Here is an 18716-nt window from a genome sequence, read left to right as displayed (position 1 = left end):
TTTCCAACTATGTGAAAAGGTGACGACAACTCCCTGTTTACCTCTTCTCCTGTGCCTCTTTCCCAGGAACCTCTTTTCAGGTAGTCCCTCTATATCAGACTACTGAAATGCAAGCAAAGCTCTACGTTGAAAAGGCTTCAGAATAAATCTTTCATCGCACAGGTCTTTATTGGACATGTAATGAAAATTATGCATGTTGTTCTGCAGGAAAAGAATGAAGCAGCACAGTCAAATGAGATGATTGCTCACTCTTCTACTCCCGTTGGTACACAATATCTTCCCATCTGTTAACACCTTATTGTGTTATCTCATTCCATTGCATCCTTTTCCAGCCTGTAATCATTCTGCAGTGTATTTTCTGCCTCCAGAGAATATTAAATATCCCTCCTAACCTCTATTTCTCTTAAAGTCATAGGGACTGCACTATTCAAAGACAGCACTGATGAAGAGGTCTCCTTTCACCAGACAAACTTTGCAATCTGTCTCAGCCACCCAAAATTCGGCACTAGGTACCACCTGGGTAGGTGTCTTGGCTACCTTTTTTAGTCTTGCCCTGAGTACATTTCCACAAATCTCATTCAGAACTGACAAGGATGTTCACAGGGCTGAAAGAATAGTGACTGCAGCCTCATCTTTGAGAGTTAGATTTATGCATCTCACAGAGTTTCAACTCTGTCCAACAGAGGATTAAAAAAGTGTGCATGAAAAATCAGATCAGTCCAGTTCAGGACCTCTGATCCCTGGCATTCGTATGCCTTGTTTTTTACTCTTGAATTTATTGCCTGCAGTCATGACAGAATGGAATGACTTGCCATATATCAAAATTATTTATGATTTAATAAAGAACCATACACCTGGATTCCCCATGGTTAGAGCATGTGGATCTCATAGTAGAATCAAATAAATATTTAGGCTGGCAGGGATGTCTGGATGTCACACCTTTTGCTCCATGCAGAGATAACATCAAAGCTAGAGTAGGTCTAGAGGGGGTTTTGCCAGCCAAGTTTTGAAATGTCCAAAGATAGAGACTCTATCAGCTCTGGTCACCTCCTCCAGTGGCTGATGCCGTCCTGGTTAACGATTTTTTCTGATGCACAATCACATTTTCCTTCATTGCACTCTGTGTGAGCTGCCCCTTGTGCTTATGCTGTCTACCTGTGAGATGACTCTGGCTCCATCTTCAGTCTGACCCTCCTTTCAGGTAGCTGTAGACAGACGTTATGTTTTTCCTTTACACTTTGTCTTCACTGTGTTGAAGAAGCCCAGGTCCTTCAGCTGCTTCTTGTACACCATGCTCCTACATTCCAAATCATCTTACTGGCCGTCCTTTATATTCTCCAATTTGTCAGACCTCCTTTGACCAGAGAAGCCCTGAGGTAGGAACAATGCTGAGATTTGTCCCAGGGTGATGATTCAAGGCGGTGAATCATTTCCCTAGACATCTGTTTTCTTGCTAATACAACTCGCAATTCGTCTGTCATTTTCACCACGTGAACGCACTTCGACTCTCGTTGAACTTGTTTTTCCACCAGGTCTTTATAGGGAGCTGCTCCTCAAGTAGTTATCCCTCCACTGTTTCATGGGGTTATTCCATACCAGATGCAGGACCAGGCTGTGTTGAAATTTGTGATATCTTTTTTGTCTCCTTTCTACAGATACCACGGCCAAGTGGAAGCTGTGAAACAGAATGACTTTGCAGATGGAGAAGCTGCACGAGGCACCCACACTACATCAGATCATGCTATGTAGAGCAGGCCACAGCAAGACTGGGATGAACACTGCATCTTCTCCGTGGTCAAGACTCCAAAATTCAACTGGAGAGCCCTCTTTCCTTAAAGCAGTGCAGTTAATGCCAAAAGTCCTTGCTTTCCCTATTCGAGTGTGTTTTAAAGAGAACTGCAGGACTAAATAAAAGCACCAAGAAGTTTTCCCTACCCTGGTTACACCTGATTGTGAAAACACTTACCATAGTGCCAGCCCCGTTTAAGCCCAAAGATCTCTAGCCAAGGAAAAGTAGCAAAGGACTTATAATATTTTTTTAGCCTTGCTCTGTTCTGTGCTTGGGTTTTATTTTCTGGGTGGATGATGTAAATTGTCTGTGCTTCAAGGTGTGGAATTCGATAGGCCTTGAGACGCTCTGTGGTGGCAGAGATGATGCCACTACCCCTTTCGATAGTGCTGCTGTGCTCCTCCCTAGCCAGCACAGGCTGAGCTGCCCAGGGACAACCCAAACCACTGCACAGGCATTAATTGGGCTCACACAGTCCGTGGACAGCCAGCCGCAGGAAATTCAGAGTGTGGAGACAAGGTTGGGATAGTCAATAGAAAAAAAAATTAAAGTATTCTACCAGGGAAAAGATGGGACACAAGAGCAGGGAGGCCAGGTGATAGTACTCTGGAGCAGGGAAACAGGATAAAAAAAGTCCTGTTCCTCCAAGTGTGTATCAGGCAACAACCATCTAAGTGCTTATATCTTGCTGCTCTCTTCTGCACTGCCTTGCTTTGCCTGTACTTGCCAGCCATAAAAATAGTTGCTCTGGGTTTTGCCCCACTAAATTCTCAAGTGATCCCGGATGCAGATTGCTCTAGGAGCTCAGTCCAACCATCCCCACGTCTGGTGCCCACACTTGTATCTCCTTGCTCCTTACAGGGGAACAGCCAGCACATGCCTTCTTCAAGGACTGGACTGTGAGATGACGTCACTTCTCCATTTTACTGGGTTTTTGATTTATATATCCACTGACTACACTACTCAGACTGTGTTCTTGGCTGCCTAGCATGCAGCCCAGCCCTTAGCCCAGGCCCCCATGGGCCCCTCCCAGGAGAAGCATTCCTGGGCATGGATCATTCTGGCTTCTTTGGGATGCTGAGTAAGAAGGAGGTGGGCAGGGACTGGAAGAGTCTCTTTCTCCCATGTGGAATCACCGCTGTGTCTCACCCCAGGGATGTTTTCACCTCACCATCTCCCAGACACACTTGCTTACATTTTGCCCCCGATGGTGGTTACAGCTGTCGGTGATTTTTTTCTCTAGGGAGAAAGGAGGAAGAAGTATAAAAATTTCTCCCTGTATTGGCTTTGTGTGGCAAGGTTTTGGTAGTGGGGAGCTGTAGGGGTGGCTTCTGTGAGAAACTGCCATAAGTTTCCTCTGTGTCTGGCAGAGCCAACGCTAGGCAGCCACAAGTCATACCCGCTACTGGCCAAGTTCGAGCCCATCAGCAACGGCGGTAGCACCTCTGGGCTAACTTATTTAAGAAGGGGAAAGAAAAAATTGCTGTGCAACACCAGCTGGAGAGCAACAATTGGGAGGATGTGAGAGGAGCAGCTCTGCAGCCACACAGGTCAGTGCAGAAGGAGCTCCAGGCACTGGAGAATAAATTCCCCTGCAGCCCCTGGTGCAGTCCATGGTGGGGCAGGCTGTGCCCTAGCAGCCCAGGGAGGCCTGCGGGGGAGCGGGGGCGTCCTGAAGGAGGCTGTGACCCCGTGGGAGGCCCATGCTGGAGCAGGCTCCTGGCAGGGCCTGTTACACCATGGGGAGAGGATTCCAGGCTGGAGCAGGTTTGCTGGCAGGGCTGTGACCTACATGGGGACCCATGCTGGAGCTGTCTGCTCCTGAGGGGCTGCAGCCCGTGGGAGGTATGTACCTCAGGCTGGAACATGGAGGAGTGCGAGGAAATCCTGCCGGGGGAGGAAGGAGCGGCAGGGATAGCATGTGATAAACTGAACCCAACCCTCATTACCCATTCCCCTGTGCTACTGGTGGGGAGGAGGGAGAGAAATTGGGAGAGAAGTTGAGCCTGGGAAGAAGGGAGGGTTGGGGGGAAGATGTTTTAAAATTCAGGGTGTTTTTATTCTTGCCTTCTCCAATTTGACTGGCAATAAACCACAGTGATCTCCCCAAGTTGAGTCTGTTTTGCCCATGACAGTAACTGGCAAATGATCCCTCCCTATCCTTATCTCACCCCACCAGCTTTTCGATATATTTTTCTCTCCCCTGTCCAGCTGAGAAGGGCAGTGATAGAGCGTCTTTGGGGGCACCTGGCATCCAGCAAAGGTCAACCCATCACACTGTCCTAAACATGAAATTGGGCCTTGGACCCCAATGCTCACACAACATGTAAGTAGGAGTGGTTCAGTACTGGTCTTCTCCCCACCCTCATCCAAAACCCCTTGTGTCACGCAACCTCCATTAACCACTGCCAACCCACAGTTGGCTATGTCCAGGTCATAGCCTGTATGACCTGTATGACCAAGTGATCGGGCCATACTTTCCGGGGTTAGATTTAACTTGGAGACACCAAAGCCAGTGTCATTTGTGAGGCAGACCTGGGACAAGCCCACCAATGGTTATGCAGTCTGTGGGACTTGAAGATCCCCAGCACAGCCTGACGAGTGAAGGGAATGAGGATGTGAGCACTGGAAATGGAGCGTTGCACTGGCATTTCACCTGTGTTTACTTTGGACAAACTAAGACAGAGCTAACCTTTTCAGGGCTTTACTGAGCTGTCTTCATCACCTCTCCTCTACTTCTCATTCATCCTCTCTCCATGACCACATTTTCCATTGTAGATGCTATGCTCTGGTCCCAAAGTGGAAGCATCTGCTTCCATTTCAGAAACGGGCAGACACCAGGCTGCACCTGAGGCAACTGAACTGCTTCGCAGCACGAAATTGCTCAAGTGGAAAAGCAGAGTGACCTTGTTTAGCAGCCAAACTGATAAACGTTTTATTTGTTTCTGAGGCCCAAGGTTTCCTCTAGGGATGCCTGGACTATTGAGAGCACTGGAACAGGAAACCTTCTTATTCCCAGTTACACTTGAATATCATCAGATGCAAGGTTTTCTCAGACAAACAGACCCAAGAAGTTAGGGACAGGATGAGAAACACAAGGGATATCATCCCTAGGAACAAGTCCTTTTTTAATTAGTCATATGGGTCCAAAGACTTTATGGCAACAAAATGCTGCTCATAGAACGTGTCTACAGTTGTAATTCTGTATTTCCCTTGCTCCCTTCTTTCAGGATGTTAAAGTCCACCACCTCATGCGTGCTGCTGTAAAAAACTGATCTCCACCTTCACACCCCTAACCAGCTCTTCCTTGTTTCTGAGTAATAAATCCAGCAATACATCTCCTGGTTCATTGACTATCAGCACAAAGAAGTTGTCTCCAACACACTCTATAGGGCTCCTGGATTGATTGCACACAGCCCCATTGCCCTTCTGCCCCATTGGTGTGATCGAGGTTACTGTTGAGCACCACGACCTGTGATCACAATGCTTTTTCCAACCAAAAGTTTTCATTTTCTCCCTCTGTTTGATCAGGCAACAGTTATCCACTTTAGTCCACTTTAGAGCCTTACCCACAAGCTCTTGGCTGGCCCATCGCCTGTCCCCAAGCATGGCCAGTGCTCTCCAGCCACTGCTTTACACACAGCACGCACACCCTCCTCTTGTCTCTCATGAACTTCCTGCACCCAGCCGTGTGAGCTATTCCACCCATGGCACTTTTGTCTGTCCTCAAAAGTCCCTATTCCTCAGTCTCCATAAAGGGATGTTAAAATAAAGCAGATATTAATATTTGAATGAAAAATACTGAAGTGTTGTATGGCTTGCAAACCTCACAGAATTGATGTCAATGCAATTGAAATGGTGTTTTGCCCACAGCAAACCCTGGCCTGGTTTTAAGAGGTACTGAGTTGTGCACTGGGGGAGGACTTGTAATGGAAAGATTACTTGAGTCCTTAGCCCAGGAGCTGTGACCAGGATTAGTTAACTGGGTGAAAACTTGCTGGATCCAACCAACCACCCCACCCACGCCTTTCCCCCTCACCAGCACAATGCAGGAAACACCCCCAGGCCACAGCTCTCAACACGGAGCCCTGTGGCCTCCAGGCATGCTGAGGTTCTCCCCAGGCCGTGTCCTTGTGTGCACAGGGGTTGCCTGCTGGGTGTTTCTGGATTCTCCTCCTGGTTGCAAGAAAAATTATATCATGCCTGCGATTTCCACACTAGCATGACCCATCTGTTTTACCTTCACCATGAGGTCCACAATAAATCTACACTTTCCATCAGACTGGTGTCTCCTGTGCTGTCTTTGTGCATTGATTATTCCAGTGCAAGGTAGATAACAGGCATCATCTCTACGAAAGAGCATCCTATTGCTTTCAGATAGATCTCCAGTTTTTCCAGATAAGCCTGAATTTTAATCTCGTCTTTACAGTTTCTCCTATTTTAATGTTTTTTTTTCAAATTTCTGCCTGTTCCCATATTCCATCTTCCACAATGGCATTGGTTACTAATGGCAGTGGATGAAGGATGAATCCATCCAGGCCACCCCCTTTCCATCCACCCTTTTGCTTTGACAGTGAGTGACCACCCTCAGAGTACAGCTTTCCCACCAACAGCCCAGGCAAGTGCTGGAACTAGATGCAGCAACTGACCCTGCTGGTGCAGGGATGCAGAATGGCTGAGCTGATCAAACCACATGCTGCTAGTTAGCTTCCCTCCTCGTGGTTGCTCATTTCCAAACTGCAGCTCTCAGACCATCCTGCCTTTCATCCCAAAGCCTCCTTCAGAAGCTTGCAATACCCTGGGGCAGTAATGCAAACCTTCAAGGATGGACATGTAATGGGGAGCAGAGCTGTTGGCTCACTGAGCTGGCTGGCACTGTCGTACTTCGCACAAGCCCTCCACAAAGTGATGGTCTGCACTGCATTACCCTGCATGTGACAGTTCTTGGGCCCCAGGTCAACAATGAAATCTGTGGGTGTATGACAAAACCTGATGTTTACTAGATATGTCACGGTGCTTTCTAACAGGAGTAATGCTACCTTCATCAATGGTTTAACTCAGTGACTGTTCCCTTATAAGAAACCAAGACACTATGTGTTCTTTATTGAAAAATTATGGAATAATTTTATTTTTAATGTAGAAAGACATCACAGTCTATTTACAGATTATTTACAGGGGAAAAAAGCATGAAGTACCAGTATCTCTAAGTAATCCCTATAAAACTGATCTGAGTAACGGAGAGGAAGAGTGTTGGAGGATATGTCACAGACGAGGAAGCAATTAGGAACTAGTGCATAACACAAACCTTTTAAAAATTAACTTCCGTGCTGTCCATATGTTGCATTATTTAACATGGTTTATTAGGAAAAATTTCTTCACAAAACAGGTTGTCAGGCTCTGGAACGGGCTGCCCAGGGAGGTGGTAAAGTCCCCATCCCTGGATGTATTTAAAAGAAGGATAGATGAGGCGCTTAGGGACATGGTTCAGTGGCGGGATGGCAGGGTTATATTAACAGTTGGACTTGATGATCTTAAAGGTCTTTTCCAACCTAGATGATTCTATGATTCTATGGTGTGGCTACACTGTGCTTTGAGTTATCCGCATTGTTGGCTCTGAACCAAATTTGTATGGCTCTAGAGCTGTCTGGGACGGAGAAACATTTTGGAAAATACCTAGTTAAAGCTGCTGTTTGAGTGACTTGGACCTGAGCATTGGGGTGTCCTCCAGGTAAGAAGTAGGTTCATACACAAGGCATTATCCCTGCAGTCTGGCAGTAGCAAGCCTTGGGTACCACTTGCAGAAGTGAGTCTGCAAGATGTGTCCAGGGATGGTCCTACCCAGGCTGGCGCACAACGAGCATGAAACAGCCTGAAAACCCCTCTTATCTTACACCACTTACACCAAGTGATCTCTCAGCTGCCCAAGGAGCTTCGCTAGCCTGAGTTAGCTGAGCCCTCCATTGTCCTTCTCACCCAGCCCTCTGAGGCCATGTCTTACACAAAGGGGCACAGAATCACAGTGGCACTATTGTGAGAATCCCTGGAGGTCTCCAGTCTGGCTCCATGTGGGCATGGAGCAGGACTATCCCCACAACCAGATCAGGTTGGCTATGGCTTCGTCCAGCCAGCTTTTGATGGAGGATGGAGATGCCTAACCTCTCTTGGTGACCTGGCCCAGGGCTGCAATCTCCTGGGGAAGAAGCTTTTCTTCTTCCAGTCCTCACTGCATGTCCAGGCATCACACACTGCTGCATGCTGTGCAGTGGCCCCCTGATCACCAAGCAGGGCATGATCCACTTTCTCTCCAAGGCAATCTTCCCCCAATCTTGGGACTCCTCGCTCAGATATTGCCTTGACCTTCCATCAGCTGAAAGAGGATGTGGTTCAGACTAGCTCCACAGCTCATGCTCCAGGTCCCTCACCTGGTCCACAGCTGCACAGGATCCTTCTTCTTCCACCATCACTGGCTCTGGTGAGCTTCCAAGGCACAGTGTCCTTGCAGGATGCCATGTGACTCAAAGCATCCTCTGCCTCTATAAAGCAGCTCAGGCAGCCAGTATCGGGCACGCAGCACTTACTGACACTTCACAGAATCCCAGAATAGCAGGCGTTGCAAGGGACCTCAGGAGATCATCCAGTCCAACCCCCCCTGCTCAAGCAGGGACACACAGAGCAAGTTGCACAGGACATCATCCAGGCAGGGGTTGAGTATCTCCACACAAGGAGACTCCACAGCCCCCCTGGGCAGCCTGTTCCAGGGCTCGGTCACCCTCAAAGTAAAGACATTCTTCCTCACATTCAACTGGAACCTCTTATGCTTCAGTTTGTGCCCATTGCCCCTTGTCCTGGCGCTGGGCACCACTGCAAAGAGTCTGGCTCCATCCTCATGACATCCACCCTTAAGATATTTGTATGCGCTGATGAGATCCGCTCTCAGCCTTCTCTTCACCAGGCTGAACAAACACAGGTCCCTCAGCCTTTCTTCGTAGGGGAGATGCTCCAGTACCCTCATCATCTTTGTTGCTCTCCTCTGGACTGTCTCTAGAAGTTCCTCATCTTTCTTGAACTGGGGAGCCCAGACCTGGACACAGTACTCCATGACAATCCCTTCCCCTCTACAATTCATCTGTGGCTCAGGGGCTCCGGAGCTGGAGCCGTTATCTTTGTAAGACTGCTGGAGAGCGTTTTCTTCTCACACAAGTTTCTGAGAACATGTAAGCCCTGCTGTACTCTGTGCATCCTGGCACTAGAGCGACTGCCTCACACCAGCTGTCTGATGCAACGTACTTTTTAGCATCCTCATTTAAAACTAGGCTTTCAGCTCCTTCCTTTTGGCATCTGCAAGGAAGAATGAGCCACTTGCAGGGCTACTGGGCACTAAATATGAAGCATCACAGCTTGGGATTCTGCCTAAGAGCCTAACCTGACTTCGTGCATCCCACTGGCTATCACAGAGGCACCTGCTCCTGTATCAATTAAGTTTTACAAAATCCCAGCATCTGCCTTTGAACTACAACTGCATAAGCTCTGTCCTCAGCCTTCTGATCTTAACGCTTAACGTTGCCTAAAGCAGATCTAAAAATTTCTGCAGCATAAGCAGCAGGAGATTTCCTCTCTGCAACATCCTTTCATCCCTCCAGTGCAGGAAATCACAGCTTACGCTGCTCCATCAGTGCCTTTATCTCCCAACACCTGCCAGCTTTCTAATGCAACAATTAGCCAGACTCAGCACAGCAACATCAAATACAGCAGGGTGAGTTACAAGCACCTTCCTGGGATGAGCATTAGCGGTTTAAATGCCTTGGCAATAGACGATAAAAGCCCTCCCGCTGACCACCAAGACCAGCATAAAAAAGTGAATAACAAAACGTGTGTGCCATGCAGAGGGCACGGGCCGCAAGGTCAGCCCCATTGCCACAGTTGTGCTCATGGCCCTGCAATAGCAAGCTTGTTAGAGGAACTCTGAAGCGCCACGTGGGCATTATTCACCTCAGTCCTGCACACACCACCCTGGCCCTTCTTCCTGTCCTTATTCTGCTTGTACTTCAGTCTGGGTCTAAGTGCAACTTCCAGGTAAGGCTGTCCCCCATAAGGCAGCCTCTTTCTCTGGATGCAGCAGAACCCTGTGCTATGTTGATGCCTGACTTTGGGCCACCTCCCAGCCCGGTCCACCACTGGAAAGTCTCCACAGTGGAAGCATAGTCACTCTCCATCACACCCCTGCACGCACCAGACATTTCCCATGTCCTTGTTGGACATGGGCACAGGGCTCTCCAGACAAAACCGTAACTGTCCAGCTAGGATGCAGCCCATGGGGACAGTTCTCTGCAGAGAGCTGTGAGCCCATGTCCATATCCTGGCAAGAGACAGACTCTTGCTTAAAGCAGAAAGCCAGCCTAGGGTTCTCCAAACACAATGGCTGGAGAAGTGACCGAGGATAAGCAATGAGGTGCACCTGGCACAAGACTGGCAGACATGACAGGAACATCCGAGTTGTCCAAGAAGGTCCTAACAAAGGTCTACTTTGCCCAAGAGTGCACAGCAAGTTGCTCCCCGAGGCACACTGCAGGCACAGGACAGGGAATGATTTCATGTTTTATCCACAGCCGATTCTGCTGTTTCTTGTTTTCCATGTCAATTCCCGGCCCTTTTCTTTAGCTTGCCAACTTTCATCTCAAGAGTAGTGCATGGCAGCACACAGCTGCATGGGAAAGGCTCTCTCAGCCTTTCTGTGCAACTCAGGTACACCCTCGCCACAGTCCCAATGTGCTCCTGTTGCAGATACTGCTCAGGCAAAGCCTTCCTTATGTTGCTGTTGATTTAGCAACATCCATCACCCAAACCTTCCTATGAGCTCCTCAGGAGACTTCTGAGGGTTTCTGTAAACATGAGAAACAGGCAGACATGCCTGTAAAAAGTTGGCTCTAGCAGGAACCTCATGGGCAATTGCGTTTTATAGTAATTTTCAGAAGTGACTTCTTGGAAGGTGGTGCATCTTGGACCACGGACAGCGCAAAATCTCCCCATGAAGGGACCATGCTTTACTCTCACTGTTGTGGTTTAACCCAGCAGGCAGCTGAACACCATGCAGCCACTCGCTCACCTTCCCCCTCCCCAGCGGGATGGGGAGAGAATTGGGGAAAAAAGTAAAACCCGTGGCTTGAGATGAAGACAGTTTAACAATGCAGCAAAGGAAAATAATAACAATAATAATAATAGTAAGAGAATATACAACACAAGTGATGCACAATGCAGTTGCTCACCACCTACTGACCAATGCCCAGCCCATCCCCAAGCAGCGATCGCTATCCCCTGGCCAGCTCCCCCCAGTTTCTATACTGGGCATAATGCCATATGGTCTGGCATAGCCCTTGGGCCAGTTGGAGTCGGCTGTCCTGGCTATGACCCCTCCCAGCTTCTTGAGCCCCTGGCAGAGCAGAGGAAGCTGAAAAATCCTTGACCAGTCTAAGCCATGCTCCAGCAACAACTGAACCATCAGTATGTTATCAACGTTCTCCTCATCATAAATCCAAACCACAGCACTATGCCAGCTACCAGGAAGAAAATTAACTCTATCCCAGCTGAAACCAGAACACTCACTCAGCACATTTTCATTTGTCCTACTTCTTTTTCTGTAGACCTCAAAATCATCAAATTCCTCCTCTCTGATATGCAGTCTCCGCTGTACCACTCTCCCCAATATGCCACACCACAGCATTTTATCAGAATATGTCAGGACTATACAGAAAATATTTTAAGACTACCATTCGCCAGGAACTTCCCCCATAACTCACTTCTGATTTCACTTCTCCCTAAACCACCTGGACTGAGCCAATAGAAGAGTCAAAATGTGAACATTAACAACGACCATATTTTATTTTACAGCTTCCCTGTATAATAAGAAAAAAAAAAGAAAAAATTATACTAAAAAGCAAAAAAATCAGGCTGTCATGCCTGCAGTGAACATGGACTGGCTGGTGCTGCCTACAGCTGGTGACACAGTCCAGACACATGCAACCAGGCTGTGGTCTGCCCCACCACAGGTCTTTATTAACCATGACATTTCAGAAATGAGTAACTGAGAGCAAAAAGCTCTGGCCAGTTGATTTTCATTATGCTGAAGACCACAACTTTCCCGCAGAGGAACAGGCAGATGTAGGACCCCGGGGCTCTTGCAGGAAGCATCATGTATCCTGACGACTACCAAGAGCTTCAAGGGCTGGTTGTATCTTGTCCCCTGCCTCCAGGACAGTGACAGGATGGGGCTCGTGCCTTCCCCAGCACATGGCCTGCGGCCAGTGGTGCTAGTGCAAGGGCAACATTGGGTTGCCTTTTGCAGGCTCCATGCAGCAGCCACCATCCATGGTGGCAGGATGTCCGGCCCTGCAGACAGCAGATTTTTCTGTATGCATCTCCTAGGGAATTTCCGAAGTCATTCTCCTGCCTAAGAGCAATCAGTGAAGATCTTGTAATAAGCCAAGACTAGTGGATTTCTTTTGTCCCACTGACTTTGGTGTATGATGTTGGGCAACTTCTACAAAATGACTTGGCTGTAACAGTCCTGAGCAGTTTTTACAAGAATAGCGAGCATGGGACAAAGGCTGTGAGTCCAACCTGCTTTACTCATCCCCTCCTCACAGATGTGCTTGGTGGCCTGCAGAAGCATCACCAACCCCAGCTGCCGCCAGCTGAGCCATGCCTGAGCCAGTCCCTGAGAACCGACACCACCAGGACATGTCACTGTTTCACACAAAACTCCCAAAGCCAGGCTTCTTCCAAGCCTGTAATCAGGTGGCCAAGGACAGCATGAGGGATGAGCTCCTCTGCCCAGAGAGCCAGGAGAGCGGAAGCAGAGCTCCTCCACTTCCACACCGGGGAGATGCTGAAGCCATGCTTCAGTAAAACAGCACCTCTGAAGGGACACACAGATCCTGCATTAACCTCTATCCTATTCCAAGAGGTTTCCAAAGTGTGCCAGGACAATCAGATCCATTTTGAAAAATCTTCATGCTTGGTCCTCTTCGGCAGCCCTCCCAGCCATGCAGTGGAGTTGTGTGTGTACAGGTCACAACATCCTCACTGCATGCGTCTCCTTAGAAACAGCACCTTCACTGTACAAGTTATCCTGCAGGCAGCTCCCTCCCACCAGGAGCCTGCAGCAAGAGGCACCAGCCATCAAGAGCCATTTCTGCAGCCCAGCCCCATGCCCTCCTGGAGTCACATCTGTGTAACTGGATGCACATCCACAAGGAAAAGGGGAAGAGAGCACCCCAAAATCCTGCAGCTGGAAACAGGTGGCCCCTGCCTGGCCTTTGACGAAGGCTGGTCCTTGGGAAAGAGGTCTGGCAGGGTCTTCACAGGCTGCATTTGGACCAGCATCCATAGGGAGACCACCTCTGTCTTAAGCAGACAGATGGATCTTGTATTCATGCTGACAGAACACAGTATGCCCAGTGCTTCTGGACTACATAGGGACATCCAGCCCAGCCAGCCAGCGCTCCAAGTTGTGAAAAACAACACCATGGTTCAAAGGGTATTCAGAGCATATTCAGAGAGGGGGTCCTTTCCTGCAAGGCCCGGCTTGGCCAGTTCTCCAGGCACAGCCACCAGGTTGGGCTTTGCCTGGAACAGGAGACTTTCTGGGTTTAGCATGTGCATATCATATCTAAATATGGATATAATATACTTATCTCTGTATAGGCAGATCACAGTGCAGCCACACTGACTTTGCAACCTGCTGCAACCAGGGTCCATACATCCCAACCCCCAGGAATACATTTTTTTTGCTAGTAAGCGATAAAAAAAGAGGAAAACCAGAGCACTGGCCCCAGCACCAGTTTAATCCCGGGCCGTGGTGGATCTCCCCAGCACTGCTCTCGATGGAGCCCAGCTGCAAGCCCTGCACCGGGGAGCAGCCCTCAGCACCATAACCCCACACGGCACCAGGTACAGGCACACAGGACACATGAAAATCATGCCCAAATCACACAAGGAAGACGAGCAATTGCACATTTAAATCATGAACACGTAAGTACTTTAATGCACTGAAGGTGCCTCAGGATTCCTAATTTGATTTGAGACACCACCGCAGGAGGTAGCTCCTATTTGCAGGGTAGTGCAAGGAACCAGGGAACCCCCAGACCAGAGAGGGGAATCAAAAGGCAAGCAGAGCCGCACGGTCCCAGCCAAGGCAGCCAGGGCACAGGAATTACAGGTTTTCACAGAATGTCAGTGTGAAGACCTTCTCCCTTGAAGTCACTGCAAGTTTTGGTGTAGGAGGTAGCTGGGCAGAACAACTTAAATGTGGGAGGCAATTACAGCAGCTGTGCCAGACAGATAATAGGGCAGATAGTCACAGCAGCTAGTGCTCAGGCAGAGGAGCTGTCATGCAGATGCAGATGGTTTCACAAAGAGGGTCATGGGAGTTCACTGAAGTTCAAGACCAGGAGGCATGCTTCAATTTCCAACCAGGACAGGAAGACTGCAGATGTGCACACACACACACAGAGCCACCTCCCTGCTTGTGCATTGATTCTGCTGCCAGCATTTGGATTTTACCAATTATTAGCTTCCAGTTAATGATGGAGGCTACTCCAACAACAAACTTTGTACACTGGGTGCAAGAAAGAGCAATCCATTTGGTTTGCAGCTAACTTGAAGCTGTTTAGGAATTACAGGAAGGATGATACAGGACTGGCCCCAAGTGGGTCCACAGAAGAAGAGGTGCAGTTGAACTATGTGCACCTTCACAATGCTATGGGCTATTCAACTCAATGCAGAGGGAAAAGAAATGGCTCATATCCAGTTTAGTTTCTTTTTGATGAAAAAGAAAGATGTAAAGGTTATTCCTCAATAATCCCAACCTCCTTCCTTCCATTGGGGCCCACCGCCCAGCACCACGTATACCTAAGATGCCAAAGGAAACACCATAACCCAGGTCCAATACTGATCCCTTTGTCCCTCCAGAGACATCCTGCAAGGCCAACCAGACATGGCTGCAATGTCTAAAAGCATAAAGCTTAAGACAACCCATAGACATGAGGTGGTAGTTCCCCCCCTGTGAACTACCTAGACTTTCACAGCAGACACCAGCTGTGCACCCGGAGGATCACTGGCCCCTGCTCTTGGCTTTTCGCAACAGCTGTGAAGGGCAGAAGAATCATCGCCTTGGAGAAGTACTCTGGAACGCGCTTGCAGTCCCCGTGTGGGTGCGCAAGGGGCTCTGCAGAGAAAACTCCCAACATTTCACCTGCAGCCCCCCGAGGTCAACTTGAAGGCAGGACAGAGCCAGCCTGCACCTCACAGCTACATGGCTCGGTCCAGCAGTGTGGCAGCGTTCATCTGCAGCCTGGGGACAGACCACAGCACTCCCCAGCCGCAAGCTGCTCCAGTGGGAACCCTTCTAACTGATTAGATCTCCAGTTTAATTAATTAACACACATAGCAAGACTTTTTCAATCTCTTTTCCACGGTTTGAAGTCCCCTCCTCACAATCCTTCCTCATTTCCACATTTCTCCCTAATTCAGCTCCATCCAGCATCTTACCCACAACTGAGTTGCCTAGCTAGGAGAACAACAAAATCATTTGAGAGAGAAAAAGCAAAAGCCTATGTGAAAAACATAATTTATTGTTACATTTCCCACAAACACCCCCTGACTGCTGAGCCTGAAAGTGAGGAAGGATCACTTAACTGACAGCAAATTACAGCATGGAAAGAGACAGAGAGGACTGAATTTCTCAGTGTGGTCGAACCGCACCCGTCCTTCCTCTTTCTTTGCACGCTACAGGCCCCACTGCCCTTCTCCAGACACAGATGCTGGTGGACAGGGGGAAAGCATTTTGAGTATCGTCTTCAAAAAGCTGGAGAGGGGTAAAGCACCAAGAATAAGTGATGGACGGAAAGAGGCAGCACCATGCAGGGTGGTGTTCAGTCCCATAATTAGCTTCATCTGAGCTCCCTATTCCTTTACAGTAGTTCGTAACACCCAACTTGTCTTTCAGCTGTTCCTGAGCACTGAGATACTGCCTGTATTGCATCTCCTGCATCCTCCCTAGGATCTCACTGCTGACCAACAACGGCCAGCATCTACACCACAGTCTCGTATGCCAACGGAGAGCTGGGTTTCTCAGGTCTGATAGAACTTCATCCCTGGTTTTGTTGGCCAGACCCCCGAGCCCTTCAGCCTGGTTCTCATCCTGACACCGCAGTACACTCAGAAAACCTGGTCACGTATCACCCATCCTTCTGCCAAGACTATTTCCATCCCTAGTCCTGTCCTTTAAAGTGAATACAGAACTTACCTCATGTTTTTTCTCTAGTCTTCAATTTAGAAACCTCACTAATTACCTTGTTAAGCACCAGCAGAACTCCATCCCTCCTGTACAGGTTGCCCTTACTACCAAAGTATTACCCCTTCCTGTGGTCCAGCTCTCCTGTTCTCTCCTCTCTCCCCTCCTACAGATGCTAGATGCACTTGAGAAAGCTGCAGGACAGGTCTTCCCTTGCCTTTTGACCATTTTTTAGCCTTACACAAGCATTATCACTCTGTCTCCCCACTTGCAAAACCCTGAGCAGGACTTTGTGCAACACCAGGGTAGGACAGAACCTTCTGCTCCCAAATTTCCATTTTCTTGAGGTCACTTGAGGTCAAAGAATCAGCTTCAAATTTACACATGGACTCAAATTCACAAGCTTTGAAATTTCCTATGAGAGTGCACTCTGAGAGGTTATTTCTCCAGTTTCTCCTTTCTCGTCCACCTGCAGAGTCCCTGTCCTGTACCAGGACAAGCTGAAGAGTTGGGGCCTCCCCTCCACTACCGCTGCAGCACCGAGCCCAGCACGTCCATGTGCATCCCTGGGTTTGGGGTGGAGCACGAGACAGTCAGCCAGCAGCTCACATTCACAGCCTCCTCCATCCATCGTACACATTAATTGTCTTCTATTATCTGAAGTGTCAACACTTACAGACGTGATACTGGGCAAGACAGACTTAACCGGCTCTTTTATTGTATTACTTGCATTTTAAGGGACAGCTTCAAAGTAGTCTATCAGTGATCAAACCCCTCCTGGACCTTCCCAGCAGAACAGGGTGACAGGAGCTGACCAGGGGACCACATTGGTCCCACTGAGCTGCGCCAAGAGTGACTGCAGGGGCCAAAGGGAGGAGGAAAAGCTTGTTACTTCTCTTTCCTCAAGCAGAAGGGAGGGCAAGTGCTGGCGCTGGGGGTATCACCGGGACAGTGCTAGCCGGTATTTCTCAATCTTCTTTCCCTCACTCCACTGGTGCAGAGAAAACAAAACCACAGTGGGCAGGGACATTGCAATGGCCTTTAGTTATAAATGAAGAGATTAAGTTTTGGATTTTAAGGTTTGGAGAATTTTGGTTTAGTTTTGGGTTTTTTTTTTTTAAAGCCTTCCCCTACTCCATTTGCCACTTATTTGCCACTTCAGGAAAGAGGTATCACACCTGCATCATTCCTCACATTTACCTTCTGATGACCTACAAGACCACAAGTTTCAGACAGAGGAAGGCTGGCTGAAGAGCATCACTCATGTAGACCAAAGTAAAGTTTGTTATTAAAAAAAAAGAGGAAAAAAAAGAGGGGGTTATATGCAATTTTTCTTCAAGTGACAGCAGGTTTTCATTCCACTCTGCAGCAGAGCCCTTCCCTGGTGGTTCAAAAGCACCTTTGCAGATCTCTCACCCAACTTCAAGCATCAAGTAGGGCAACCCCCTACCCAAGCTGGGGACTGCAGGGATGGAGACCTCTCCAGCCTGTCCCTGCTCCCCTCCCAAAGACATTGCTCATGTCCAGTCTGAAACTCCCAAGACACACTCTGCAGGCACTGAATCTTGCTACCTCCCCTGCTCAGCACCATCATCTCGGTAACTGTCCTTCAAGCAGCTATACGGTGGCCACTGGGTCACGCCCTAGCCTCTTCAGCCAGGCTCTGATGTTTCAGGGTAACAGGTGTATCTAACTTTTCTTCTGATAGAACACCATGAGCTCAGGAAAAGATTTAGATTTAGAGATGCTTCAATATTAACGGCACATTTTTCTGCAGGCCAGCTGGCAATTAAAGATCACCACGGTTTTGCAAAAGGCATTAAGCTGATTACTCACATCAGGCCATGGCACCCCGGCTGCTTTCTTGCATGGTTAAAGCTGTCCTGCACAAGGTGCACTCCAAAACTTGGAGTCTTCTTTATCCAGGAAAGGCAGCCCTAGAGCTCCTTTGCTGCAGCCACCCTCCCTGCACCAGGACCTGGGCCCAATCCTGCCCATCTCTGGGCATCTGCCAGCCCTCTCGCAGCTGTAATTCAGCATCTTGAGACACACACACTCCCTCGGAGACAGAGAGAGAGTGGATTGTGGCAGCTGCAGCTAAAATCTGAAGTGTTTTGTAGCTCCAGGGAGGTCATGATCAAAGAGATTTTATTACTTCCCCCTCCCCAAAAAAATTCTGTAGGAAATTAATTTATTTGGCTCAGGAAAGAATTTCATCACAAGGCAAAAAGAAGCTGCATAAGTATAAAGTACAGGAAAAAACACCAGAAATCAAGAAGTGGAAACAGCAAAGTCCAAGGCAGAAACCAAGCATGAATTTTTGGAGCACTGGGAGTGATCTCAGGGCATGTATTTAAACTAGGTCAGAACTGGTAGCTTATTCTATCAACAGGAAAACAATCATTATCACCTATTTTCCTTTAGTTTAACCTTTTAACATCAGTTCTAGGTGGCTCAGGTTCCCCCCAGCCATCTCCTGGGGTGACTGGCATTTAACTTTGCACCATGAGGCCACAGTGGTCCAGCAACAAGCTCTTTTTTAGTGACTCTGATAAGAGATTGCTCTCCAAGCCCAGCTTCCACAACCATCCAACAAAAAATAAAAATAAAATTTAAAAAAAAAAAAAAAAAAAGAAC

Source organism: Egretta garzetta, unplaced genomic scaffold (assembly GCF_000687185.1).
Source record: "Egretta garzetta isolate BGI_Z169 unplaced genomic scaffold, ASM68718v1 scaffold368, whole genome shotgun sequence".
NCBI classification, from domain to species: domain Eukaryota; kingdom Metazoa; phylum Chordata; class Aves; order Pelecaniformes; family Ardeidae; genus Egretta; species Egretta garzetta.
Note: the sequence above shows the minus strand (reverse complement) of the source record.